Source organism: Nelumbo lutea, chromosome 1 (assembly GCF_056320005.1).
Source record: "Nelumbo lutea isolate HS-2025 chromosome 1, American lotus-T2T, whole genome shotgun sequence".
NCBI classification, from domain to species: domain Eukaryota; kingdom Viridiplantae; phylum Streptophyta; class Magnoliopsida; order Proteales; family Nelumbonaceae; genus Nelumbo; species Nelumbo lutea.
The window spans coordinates 77,532,401-77,544,959 of record NC_142684.1 but is presented as its reverse complement, the minus strand read 5'-3'; the positions used below and the strand labels follow the sequence as shown (position 1 = coordinate 77,544,959).

The following is a 12,559-nucleotide window of genomic DNA, read 5'->3' as shown; positions in this document are numbered from 1 at the left end:
TCCAATCCTTTTACTAACACTAATCTCAGATTCGCCCTATGAACTGGTGATCATATCAGCCCAGTTCGAAATGGGCTTTTGGCCCATTAAGTGTTCAGTGTTTAACTAGTTTCCAACCTGCTGCCCAGTTGGGCTTCTTTGTATGGCATGGGACCCAAGCATTAATCTACACACCAGCCACATGGGTTCGGCCCAGCCTTTATTACAAGGCCCAGCCGAATTCACTGAAAGACTTAGTGACCCCCTTGAGCCCATCACATGGACCCTATGGGCCCAACACTTACATTAAGTGGTCCCTGGGCCAAGCCATCTTATAAAAACCCAGGGACTGTGGGCAGGTGCAAGATTAGCCCATCAGGTATTATCCAAAATGGCCTTACACTTAACCTCTCAGCCATTAATGATCAATCACTGCCCGACAAGAGAAGACCTCTCTCTCGACTGCAAGGAACAGTGCCGCACTATCTGCTCACATGGATCCCGAGAATTAAAACCTTTTGCAAATCTTTTTGAAACCGTACATATATATATATATATATATCTTATTTTGCAAAACAAAATTCCAACGATTGAAATCAACTGCCTGCAGTTTGGTTTCCATCAGAGAGAGTGCATTACCAATCATTACCATTGTCCGACAAAGGGGCTGATCCTGTCACTATTAACAGAAATTTATTCATCGGGTCGGGCTTTGACTCTTTATTAACAAAAAACTGTTAGGCCCGAGCCCGAGCCCGACCCGACCAATGGGCCTACAGCTTGGGCCTGAGCCTGGCCCTGATGAAAAGCCCGAAGCCCGAAGCCCGACCTAATAAAAGAAATTCAAAATTTTCCCTATTCAAATGGACATTTTCTATTTTAATTTAGATGTTTTTTCCCCTATTTAAATGAACAATGGACCTACAAGTGAATCAATGACCTTCTCAAATCAAAAAATTTATTCAAATAGACATCACATAGGGTTTTTACTTAGGTTTAACTATAGGTCGGGCCGGGTTTACTTAGGTTTAACTATAGGTCGGGCTGGGCCGGGCTCGGGCTGGGCTATTTTGGCAAAGGCCGAGCCTGGCTCAAATTTTATGCGGGTTGGGCTTTTTGGCCCGAGGTTAAGCTCGCGAGCCAAAAATCCTGTTCAAGCCCGTCCGGGGGTCGGGCCAGGCCAGGCCAGCCCGTCAGGCCACCTGGCCCATGAACAGGTCTAATTAACGGAGACAATTGAAAAAAAAAACATGGAGAAAAAAAAAACATCATTTAATCATCTAATAGATTGTTCCATGATGAAAAGAGAGAGGTTGAAAAAAATCCATTCCTCCCTTCAATTCAAATTCGTGGTTTGGGCAAACCATCCAATACTCGACACGTGTTGGCTCTAATCAATGAAGAGGTTCGTCATGTAGGTAGTTCAAGAGAAGATCAAATAAGGCAAGGAGTAGGTTCCACAACAATCTTATTATTATTGTTATTATTTTATTTGCTTTATCTAATTACAAGTGTTAACCATTAATTAAATAAAATTGAAAAAAAAAACATAACAACGGATAGAAATGGAAAATGAAAATCAAGCTTTAAAATAAAAAAAAAAACATGATAAAGGGTAAACACGGAAAGTAAAAAATAAGCTTTTTGATGAAACATTGTCACCATCTTCTTTTTTATAAATGGTATAGAGATTATCCAATTACAAGTGTTAACAGTTAACCATTAATTAAATAAAATTGGAAAAATAAAAACATATTAATATAAAGGAAAAAAATGGAAAGTGAAAATAAGATTTAAAATACAAAACATGATAAGGGTAAAAATGAAAAGTAAAAAATCAGGCTTTTTGACGAAATGTTATCACCATCTTCATTTTCATAAATGGTTAATTAAATAAAATTGGAAAAAATAAAAACATAATAATATAAAGGATACAAACGTAAAGTGAAAATAAGGTTTAAAATACAAAGCATGGTAAGGGTAAAAATGGAAATTAAAAAATCAGGCTTTTTGACGAAACATCTTCATTTTTATAAATGATTAACCATTAATTAAATAAAAGTAGAAAAATAAAAACATAATAATATAAAGGGTAAAAACAAATCATCTAATCGATTGTTCCATGATGAAAAGAGAGGTTGAAAAAAATCCATTCCTCCCTTCAATTCAAATTTGTGGCTTGGGCAAACCATCCGATGCTTGACATGTATTGGCTGTAATCAATGAAGAGGTTTGCCAGGGAGGCACTTCAGGAGAAGATCAAATAAGGCAAGGAGTAGGTTCCGTAGCAGTTTTATTATTATTTTAGGGTAAAATGTAAAAACCTCCCCTGAACTTTTTGATAATCATAGAAACCTCTCCTATGATTTCACTTTAGCAAAAACTTTCCCGTTATGTTTAAAAATTTTGACAAAAACCTCCCATAATGGCGGAAAACGTTAAACCGATGATCAAATATTTTAAAATTCCTATTTTACGCTTTTACAAATTAAATCCCTCGATCTAAACTGGTCTTGATCAGCGGTGAAGTTCCTGTGCTACAGTTCGACCTTCCTGAAACTCTCTCTCTCTCTCCATTGACGAACCCAATAGCAATAGCTTGATGAAAGACAAAGAAGAGAGATAAGGAAATGAAGAGAGAAAAAGCGAATATTAGAAGGTTTACTGTTCATTATCTTCAACGAATGAAGACGACCTGAACAGAGGACGCCTTCCCGCCCCACCATATTAGACTTGAATAGAGAACTCCGCCAGAGATGACATAGTCATCATCCCCTTCCACTTTGTTCTCTTTCTTCCTTCCCCCTCGTCTTTTATTTTCTTTTTATTCGACTCCTCCCTTGTCTTCTACAACTATTAATAACCTAGTCATCAAAGCTTGGTTCCTCTCTCCAAGGAGGTGGAGTCACACAGTCAGAGTCTCCTACTACTCCTTGAGAAAGATCCTTGGTGGGTGTAGAAGGCAATAGGGAAGAAGAATTATCCACTCGCAAATTTTGAAGTGTTGTAAATGTTTCCCTCATAACAGACATGGCTTCAAAGAATCGGGTACATGATGCTAGAGCAACAGGAATTGGTCGGAGCATTTCCCCCCATATAGATGGTGGATTCCTGAAGTTCTGGCTCCATTGAAAATTTGCGACAAATGCTATCAAGGCCCCATAATCACTTGCGACCTTAAGCAACAGTTCTGAGAATTGTTTCTGATATTCTGCTTCCACTGGAATGCAATCTAGTGAATATGGTTGTTGAAGTCGAGCAATGATGTGATCTTTATTCTGAATAACATCCTTCAATATAGCACTAATCCTTGCCGGTGATTCGTACTTTTTTTCCATTTCACTCACATGCGTTAGATGTGGAATATTCTTGTCGTCCTTTGGACATTGGAGCTCCACTTGCAAATCTGCTATTTTTCTTTGTACGGTGGTTAACTCTCTCAAGACCTTTATCAAATCATCACTTATTGGCAGACAAGCTTTGCAGATCTTCTTGGGAAGGAGGAGGAGAAACTGAAAAACCAAGATCAGCTGCAAGAGATAACATCAGACATCCCTCCTAGGCGCCTAAGAGGTTTCTTTCCAACCCAATTCGTATCACTCCCCATTGACATATCAGCAATAGCAGCCTTCCAAATCAACAGTAGGCCCTCTCTCTTCTTTGGTTTGCGCGTTGGCCAGAATTTACACAATGCAATAGGGGAACCGCGGTCTCGTTTCAGGATCTGACCTCTTTGATTCGGAATTGGTCTAAAGGGATCTATTGTAAGAAAATGGAGTTCCGAGCTTTAGCTTTTCAGAGTTGATGAACAGAATATATGTTGGAGCTAACATGACACACTAGCGCTTCTTCTACTCTCAGCCTGCGTGAATGACGAACTAAAAACTCACAACAGTGTATGGGATGTGAAAATGAAAAAAGAATGGAGAAGAGAGGGAGAAAGAGAGAGAGAAAAAGAAATTAAAATCAGTGAAGGGAGGGGTGTCGTTCGCGGTTTCTCTTGATCTGTTAGGGAGGTTGGGGATGATGGACAGTGACCTTCCTTCTAGTCTGGCTTTGGTTTCACCGAGAAGGGACGTCACGCTAAAGTTAGAATCAATGATGGAGTGATGCGTCGTTGCTGTGGAGAAGTGACCGGAGAGGGGGAAGAGAAGAAAACGTTGCCGCTAAGATCGAGAGGTTTTTAATGCCGAGTCATCGCTGCTCCTCTGTTTTCATTTGAAGGGGGGAAGACAATGAACAGTCGATTATCTTCCCTCTCTGCTTTAGAATTCGGCCCCCTACTCCATTGCAACAGTTGGTTTGCGTTCTTCTACTCTGTCAAAAATAATATAAAATGTAAGATGTTGCTCCAGTTACGAAGTGATGAGATGACATAGGGAGGTTTTTGTCAAATTTTTTAAACATAGCAAGGAGGTTTTTGCTAAAGTGAAACTATAGGTCAGGTTTTTATAATTGTTAAAAAGTTCAGGGGAAGTTTCTGTATTCTATCCATTATTTTATTTGCTTTATCCAATTACAAATGTTAACCGTTAATTAAATAAAATTAAAAAATAAAAAACGTAACAAATGGTAAAAATGGAAAACGAAAATCTAACTTTAAAATAAAAAAATGATAAATGGTATAAATGGAAAGTGAAAATTAAGCTTTTTGATGAAACATTGTCACCATCCTCATTTTTATAAATGGTACAAAGATTATCCAATTACAAGGGTAAGGGTTAACAGTTAAAAATGGAAAATGAAAATCAAGTTTTAAAATAAAAAAAAAACATGATAAAGGGTAAAAATGGAAAGTAAAAATTAAGCTTTATGATGAAACATTGTCCCCATCCTCATTTTTATAAATGGTACAGAGATTATCCAATTACAAGGATTAACAGTTAACCGTTAATTAAATAAAATTGGAAAAATAAAAATGTAATAATATAAAAGGTAAAAATGGAAAGTGAAAATAAAATTTAAAATATAAAACATTATAAGGATAAAAATGGAAAGTAAAAAATCAGGCTTTTTGATGAAATGTTATCACCATCGTCTTTTTTATAAATGATTAACCGTTAATTAAATAAAATTTGAAAAATAAAACATAATAATATAAAGGGTAAAAGTGTAAAGTGAAAATAAGCTTTAAAGTACATAACATGATAAGGGTAAAAATGAAAAGTAAAAATTTAGGCTTTTTAGCGAAACATCTTCATTTTTATAAATGGTTAACTGTTGATTAAATAAAATTAGGAAAATAAAAATATAATAATATAAAGAGTAAAAACGAAAAGTGAAAATAAACTTTAGAGTACAAAACATGATAAGGGTAAAAATGAAGAGTAAAAATTCAGGCTTTTTGACGAAACGTTATCACCATCCTCATTTTTATAAACGGCAGAGATATAAGTTCATCAGACTTTTGCATTTTAAGAGGATAGGGTAGGGAGATTTCTCTAAAAGAATTAAACTTCATCCAAGAAAACAAATAAAATCAAAATAATACAACTTAACATAACTGGGACAGGGCCACTGCTAAGAGGCCATGCGGTGAAATTTTTCATGTTAAGAGAAGAGGAAGAAGATAACCGTGGATTAGTGGATTAACAGTTTTACTCCTTCCAAAACTGACAAGAAAAAGTATTTATAGCTACGGCAATCTAGCTACGAATACAAAAATCCGTAGCTAAAGTATGGGCTATTTCTACGGAGATATTACTTAATTAAAAACCGTGGTTAAAAACCCTGTATGGCAACGGATTTTATTTATCAGCAGTCATAATTAGATAACCCTAAATCGTAAAATATATAGTTACCATATTGACCGTAGCTATTATCTCTCCCCAAATCGTAAAAAATATCTTCCTCCTTTCATTTTCGATCCAAAGAAATCCCTCTCGCGCGTATCTTATTTTAATTTTTTTCCTTTTGCTTTCCATGTCTAGGTATTGGAACTTCATTGTTTTCCCCTTCCTTTTCAAGTTTCTGACTATCGATTCACAGAATATGAGTTTTAGGTCTTGATTCACAGTAGACATTAGATTTGAATTTTGCTGCAGATTTGATCACCAATGGGTTATACAATCAGCGATTTTGGAATAGAGGTATGATTCTAATTCCTTCCTTGAAGTTTCTTTCACTCGATCCAATATGCACAAAAAACGAGTTGCATCTGACTTAAATAAGTTCTAGTCGATGATTGGCAGCAGATTTGATAACCGTTACAAGGGGTTTAATTATACAATCTGCAATTTTGGGACAGGTACGACTCTCATTTCTTCAAGTTATTCAAATATGCACATATTTAGGTTTTTTTTTTTTTTTTTTTTCACTTGTAGGGAGTTTATACAATCTTTTTCTTTTTTGTTTTTGAAAACCATCATTTTGATGTTTCTTGATTAGTGTCGTGAGAGCTACATGCTACGAAACAAATCTGAGCATTTATGTGTACTTATTTTTCAAATAACCTGAGATGATCAAATTCCAAGACACTACATTCCTATCAACCATTTGATCAAACAACCACCGAACATGATCAATCTTGCTACATTTCGCATACACGTCCATTAAACTATTTGAGACAAAAAGATTTCTCTTACATTGCCAACAATAAGTTGTCCAGGTATTAGCTGCCCACACTTCAAATTCAATAGTTGTGAATATGCATTTAAAACTAGATTGCAAATTCCCTACCAGCCATATTGTTGATTTTTCTTGAACTTGTATGCATTGTGAACTTTAGTGACAAATGGTTAAAGGTTTCCATCATGCATGATACTCATATCAGTACCATGCTTGACAAATGCAGAAGCCAAGCAGGAGTTTATCATGTAGGTCCTACTGAAGAGGTTGTCCCTAGAGATATCCTTAGATTTGAGTGATGCTTTTGTATCCAATAATATTAGGAGTGAAAATTAGAATTCTTTCGTATGGAGGGACTTTCTAAGTAGAAAAATATTCCTCACAAGTATCAGTCTGGGATACTGAAGAGGTAAGAATTATATAGGCTGTTTACCCCAATTATCGATTCCTTAACTGCAATGGCATCACATTTTCTCAATCCTTGTATAATTCTCAATTTAAACCATCCACAATCCTTGGGGAAATCCAAGTTAGCTGATCCTCCTCATGATGATATGGCAATTAACAAGACAATGAGAATACATATCTCCAGAATCCAATGGATATACTTCAGTTATCTAAATGTACATATATCTATCTTTTTTCACCATCCAAATGGTGCTGAAATGAAATTTTCATAAAGGTGCTAAAATGGATAATGCTGACAACGTTTTTTTATGATAATGATGTTTGATTATTGATTTTATTCTATTTGTTATGTTTGCTAGATTGAACACCAAACAATTGGAAGGAAGAAACATTGATGAACACGATGTTTTTACAGGTATTAATAATATAATGCTTTCTCTCTCTCTCTCTCTCTCTCTCACTCTCTCTCTCTCTCCTATTCTCAACCTTTCTTATCTCAAAAATCAGTGTGACACAAAAATACAAATCAGTTTTACAAAGTTTATTTTCCATTAACTACAGGTGTCTCTTTTAAGTTAAAATATTTTTCTTTTTTCCTTATTTCCCTTGCCAGTAGGTTGCTATAAAACATTTATACCAGAACTCATTGAAAAGAGCTGGATCAAGAAAAACTTAAAACATCTAGCATACAGAGTTAACTTCCTAAAGCTACAGGTGTCTGGTTTACCATTTTCTGCATTCCTTATTACCCTCACTACTAGGTCGTTTTAAGATGTTAGCACCTGTCCTCACCAAGTCACCATTTCCAAAGGATGAAAACACTAGAGACTGCTGTTCAAAACAGGCTTCTCTGTCGCTATTCCCAAAAAGATCTACTAGAAATAGATAACTAGATACATAAAACGGAGGAAGAGGAATCAAAACATAAAAATACAACAATGAGATGTTCCTCTTAGAATAAATGAAGTTTAGCTAGGCCATCTACCTTATCATTAGGTAATATTGGGACATAAAGAAACAAGAAATCTTGCTATCATTCATGACCTGGCTATGAAGTGCTCTAACCATCCTTAACAAGTGGTATTGATTCCAAAGAAGACACATGTAGGATGTAGCATAGCCTCGTAATCCAACAATTGGCACCACAATATTGGTGACCAAAAATGGTGTGAAAAAAGAGGGCAACAATAGCATGACTATTGAACTTTGGAGTCCCAAATGCCTAGAGACAAGGGCTTTATATTGGTGTGTACAAAAATAAAAGTTGTGGCCGCAGATGGAGATGGAGCATGCATAACATATTTGATGTCCTCCATGGCACCCCTGCCTAGAGCTTTCATGGCAGTATAGAACCAAGGTGCAATGTATTTATATGCACCCATATTGGCTCTTCCTGACACCATACAATCTCTGCATCTGAAAGATCAAAACAAATAAATTACATAATAAGTCAGCACCATGATCCTCCAAATCACCTAATTCCACTTCTAGTTAATTTGGAACCAACCCTAACTCTACATAATCAAGAATATCCAACATATCCAGAGGGTTGGGGGTGCTGGAACCTAGCATCTGTGCGAGCAGCATATTGGTACAATTGGCATGGAAAGTGCTGCTAATACTGGAGATAAATCCTGCTTTAGAAATGACTTTCTAGAAACATCAAAAGAAATTTTCAAACCTTCAACAAGTTCCTCATATGACATTTTATGGTTTAACAATCCTTGGCAGTATTGACATCACAAACAGATCCATCCAACTCTTCATTCTGATCAAGTTCCAGTAGTAATGATGTTGATTATTTCTTTTGTCTTAAGACTATATGGTTCAAAACACATCAGACTAGACTCTAGGGTTAGGCATCATATTTCACTTTTCCAATCCTTAAGTTATACTTTTCTTTTTTAAGGTTTTAACAGTTTAGCAATGCAGAAATATCCTTTCCACACATACACACACACATATATATATATATATATATATATATATATATATATATATATATATATATTCCTTTCCTTTTCTCAAGTTAGATGAACCTACTTGGATATCTCTTTTTCTCTTGTTGGATTAGGTCATAAGGGAAGGGACCTTTATAAGATGCTTGAAATGAGTCCCTTATTTGTCAAAAGCAGGGTGGCCTTGGACATCATCAATCTCATATATTTGATTTGCAATTCTTGTGGCATAGCAGGTTGTTAGGAGCCATTACAGAGTTCAAATCAGCCCCCCACAAGATTGTTTCCCCCCACAACGTCCAACAGAACATCCCCGCCGTGTATTGCGAACATCTCCCAATGATGACATCATCACTTCTGGTATTATCATCGGGGCATGTTCCCAATACATGGTGGGGATGTTTTGTGGGACGTTGTGTGTGGGGCGGGGGCGATTTGATCTTGCCATTACAATGAATGGTTTTCTGAATTCTCTGTGGATATGAGAGATAAAACCGTACACTATTAGAGGAGAAATTCATATAGAATATGCAAAATGAGTACTAGTATGGACTTTAGAAATATGTACTTGGTGTTGCAAAACATGAAAATAGTTAGTTGGGGTTGACGTCAACATCTTTCTGCTTGTTGTTCAAGCTTATGTAATCTGAGAAAGCTTCCTTGACCTCATCTTGAGATATGGAGCTTAAACTCTTCCGGACATAACCATTAGCGGTCCTCCTTGATGGTGTTTGGAAACTCTGGATTTTGTACATCAAGCATTCATTGATCCATTATTGATACACCAGTTCTTTGTTTTTTGATAATCGGTACACCATTTCTTCAACTATATTGAATTTGTTCTTCTGTAGCTTCTAACTTGCTTTGATAGATCATCATTAACATGCCTTAGATTATTTCTCTTCCCTCACTTGAGCGACCACTTTGCCCTGCAGTGTCACAAGTTGATAACAAAAATAAAAGTATATACTTATCTTATATTCTCACAGTAGGCATCATATGGATGCATATGTGTTGGTTGATGAGTGGGTTTGATCATAGTAACCTCTGTCATATTGGAGAGAACAGTTAGTCTAGCTTCAAGGTTAACTAATTTAATTGCCAAATCCCACTTCTCTAAATGAAGTTATTCGGATTTCAGGATTTGTAACTGATGCTTCGGCTTATATGTTGTTGCAAATATTTGTTTCTTTTTCTTTACAGGGTGATATCTATTCACCATCAAGTTTTTTTCCATTGTAATGAAAAATTTACCTTACTAGCCAATAAAAAACCTTACATTTTTTTTTTTTTTTGGTAGAAAGGAAACGTTACATTTGAATGGCGTCTGATCTATCATTCTTTGGTTTTAATTGATTCAAATGAGTTCTAAAAATAAATTGTATGAAAGTGTTGTTTTAAATATTCTTTTACTTGTGCATTTTCAGATAAACATTATACATTCTATTTTAGTTAATTGTGAGGTTTGGTAACTACTAAAGTAGGTACTGAAAGCAAAATGAGGAATAAATTCCAAACCTGCAATCAGCTTAAATCTAGGGGTATTATTGGTATATGATAAAACTTTTAGAGGTAAGATAATTTCCCCAATACCCTTGTTTCATCATTCAAGAAATAAGTTGGTTTCAAGTTGCTGAAATACTGAACATGGAATTTTATTTGGAATCCTTTCTCCATTCCATTTTCATTGTCTCCTATAGCAGTTATCAACACCATCTGAGTAATGATTTGCTTTTTCCTACATTCCCCCTACAATTTATACTCCCTGTATACCTTTTTCTTTTGATATAATTTTTGTTATCTATATGAAATGTACCTGTTTGAGCAAGTTAGGTTGTTATCAGTTAACCATGGCATGCTTGCAAAATTAGGATTCCTTTTAAAGTGGGTTAAAATAAGTTCCATTAGAGCAAACTAACAAGTTCCATAAGTAATTTTTTGTTGTTGTGAGGCCACCCTCCAGATCATAAACACTTGTTATAGGCTTCTAGGGTATTCAAAAGGCTGGTGTTTTTCTTTGTGTGTATTCTTTGTCTCAAGAGTAGAGAAAGCACAAATCACCTATTATTATCCTGTTAATTTTTAGCCCACATTTGGAATAACTTGTCATTACTGCTTGGCATCTCTTGGAATGCACCACCAAGTATCATGGAGCTTTTCTTACTTTCCCAAAGTTCTCACACAAAATAGAAGGAACGTCTTATGGCAATATAGGATGTACAAGACATGCTACCAGTTGGAGCATTTGGGGCGAGAGAAATAATCTTTGAGGATAAAGAGCAAAAACATATACACTTTGATTGCACTCATCAAGGTGAGAATAGGTCATTGGGTGCTGACTAGTTAAGAGTTTAAAGTGGTATCAATAAATGATTTAATAAGAATTTGACAAATTGTTGTTGATGTTTCAAGTGGGAAATAGAAAAGAGTTGAGAATTGGAACCCCCTCCCCCTACCCAAAGTGGGCAGACTAAAACTGAATTTTGATGGCTATAGCCTTGTAATCTGGGAGAATCAGGTGTTGTTAGGTACTAAAGAATGGAGGTATTATACTACTATCTTCTTTGGACCAGCAGGGAATACCTTTTAAGAGCTGGATTATTGGCTATAGTTCATGGTTTAAAACTAGTTCTATCAAGCAACTAGAGAAACATAATAGTGGAGGGGGGGCTGCCAAGTGTTATCTCATGGTTATTGATTTCATCAGAAAGTGTTGTCCCATGGAGATATAGGTCATTAGTTAGAGAAGCTTTGTTGTTGGGAAGAACATCTGAAGAATTACTTGTTTAGATGATTTTGAATATTGGAAATGAAAACTTGCAAATGGACTTGCTAAAGCAGCGGTTATAAGATAGTTTTGTTTGGGCTACTATTCTGTGTTACACCCTCCCCCACCCAAAAATATCTTTTATGCACATCTTACAAGTGTGAACCACAATAGACAAGTCTCATCTCAAGTTTGATTTCAGTCCTTGCACTTTTGGTTTGTTTAACATTAGGCTTATTTTCTATCATTTCTAACTTATTTTCTAACTTCTGTTAAAAAATGTTGAACATGCTAAAGGAGATGCTTCACACGTGTGGATGGAGACATATCTGATCAAATTTTACATATCAAGTTTTTTTTTGAGTTTCATGTATTCAATAACCTTGAATTTGTATAGATTTTAAACACATGGATGCATTAAAGCACCTTGAGATGAAATTCATTTTTTATTATACAATCTTTTATTGGAAATTTGCGTTCAAGTTCCATCTTATATTGTAAATGAAACAAGTTTTGCTCGTATACAATACAGGAAAAAAAGAGTAAGGTTTAGCTCGACGTGTTAGATGTTCAGCAAGCTATGGAACCAATTACAAGGTTCCACGCTAATAATAAAATACATGGACAGTTAAAAATCATAGCTATAAATTCATGTTTTTTTTTTTTTGCCATAATTTGCTTAAACCATAGTTATAGGTTTCTAGTTTTTAGCTATGGATGAACTAAATCTGTAACTATAGCCTTATACTTTTAGCTTCGGTCAAATTAAACTGTTGACATAGGTTCATATTTCTAACTACTGACATCTCACAACAATAACTATATATATATATTTTATGGAAAAAGGTGAGCTACACAAGCCTGGGGTCATATTTCCCCT

The 12,559-nt window shown here is 35.5% G+C and overlaps 1 long non-coding RNA gene and 1 pseudogene across 1 annotated transcript; one reads left to right on the top strand and one right to left on the bottom strand.

The window, feature by feature from the left end:
* Positions 1–2,827: 2,827 nt before the first annotated feature.
* Positions 2,828–3,592, bottom strand: LOC148875520 (AUGMIN subunit 2 pseudogene; annotated as a pseudogene).
* Positions 3,593–5,914: 2,322 nt separating this feature from the next.
* On the top strand, positions 5,915–12,150 carry LOC148875519 (uncharacterized). Its single transcript, XR_016098467.1, has 4 exons — positions 5,915–6,068; positions 6,157–6,226; positions 7,314–7,369; positions 11,977–12,150. It is a non-coding gene; the product is annotated as an uncharacterized LOC148875519 (long non-coding RNA).
* The last annotated feature ends 409 nt before the right edge of the window (positions 12,151–12,559 follow it).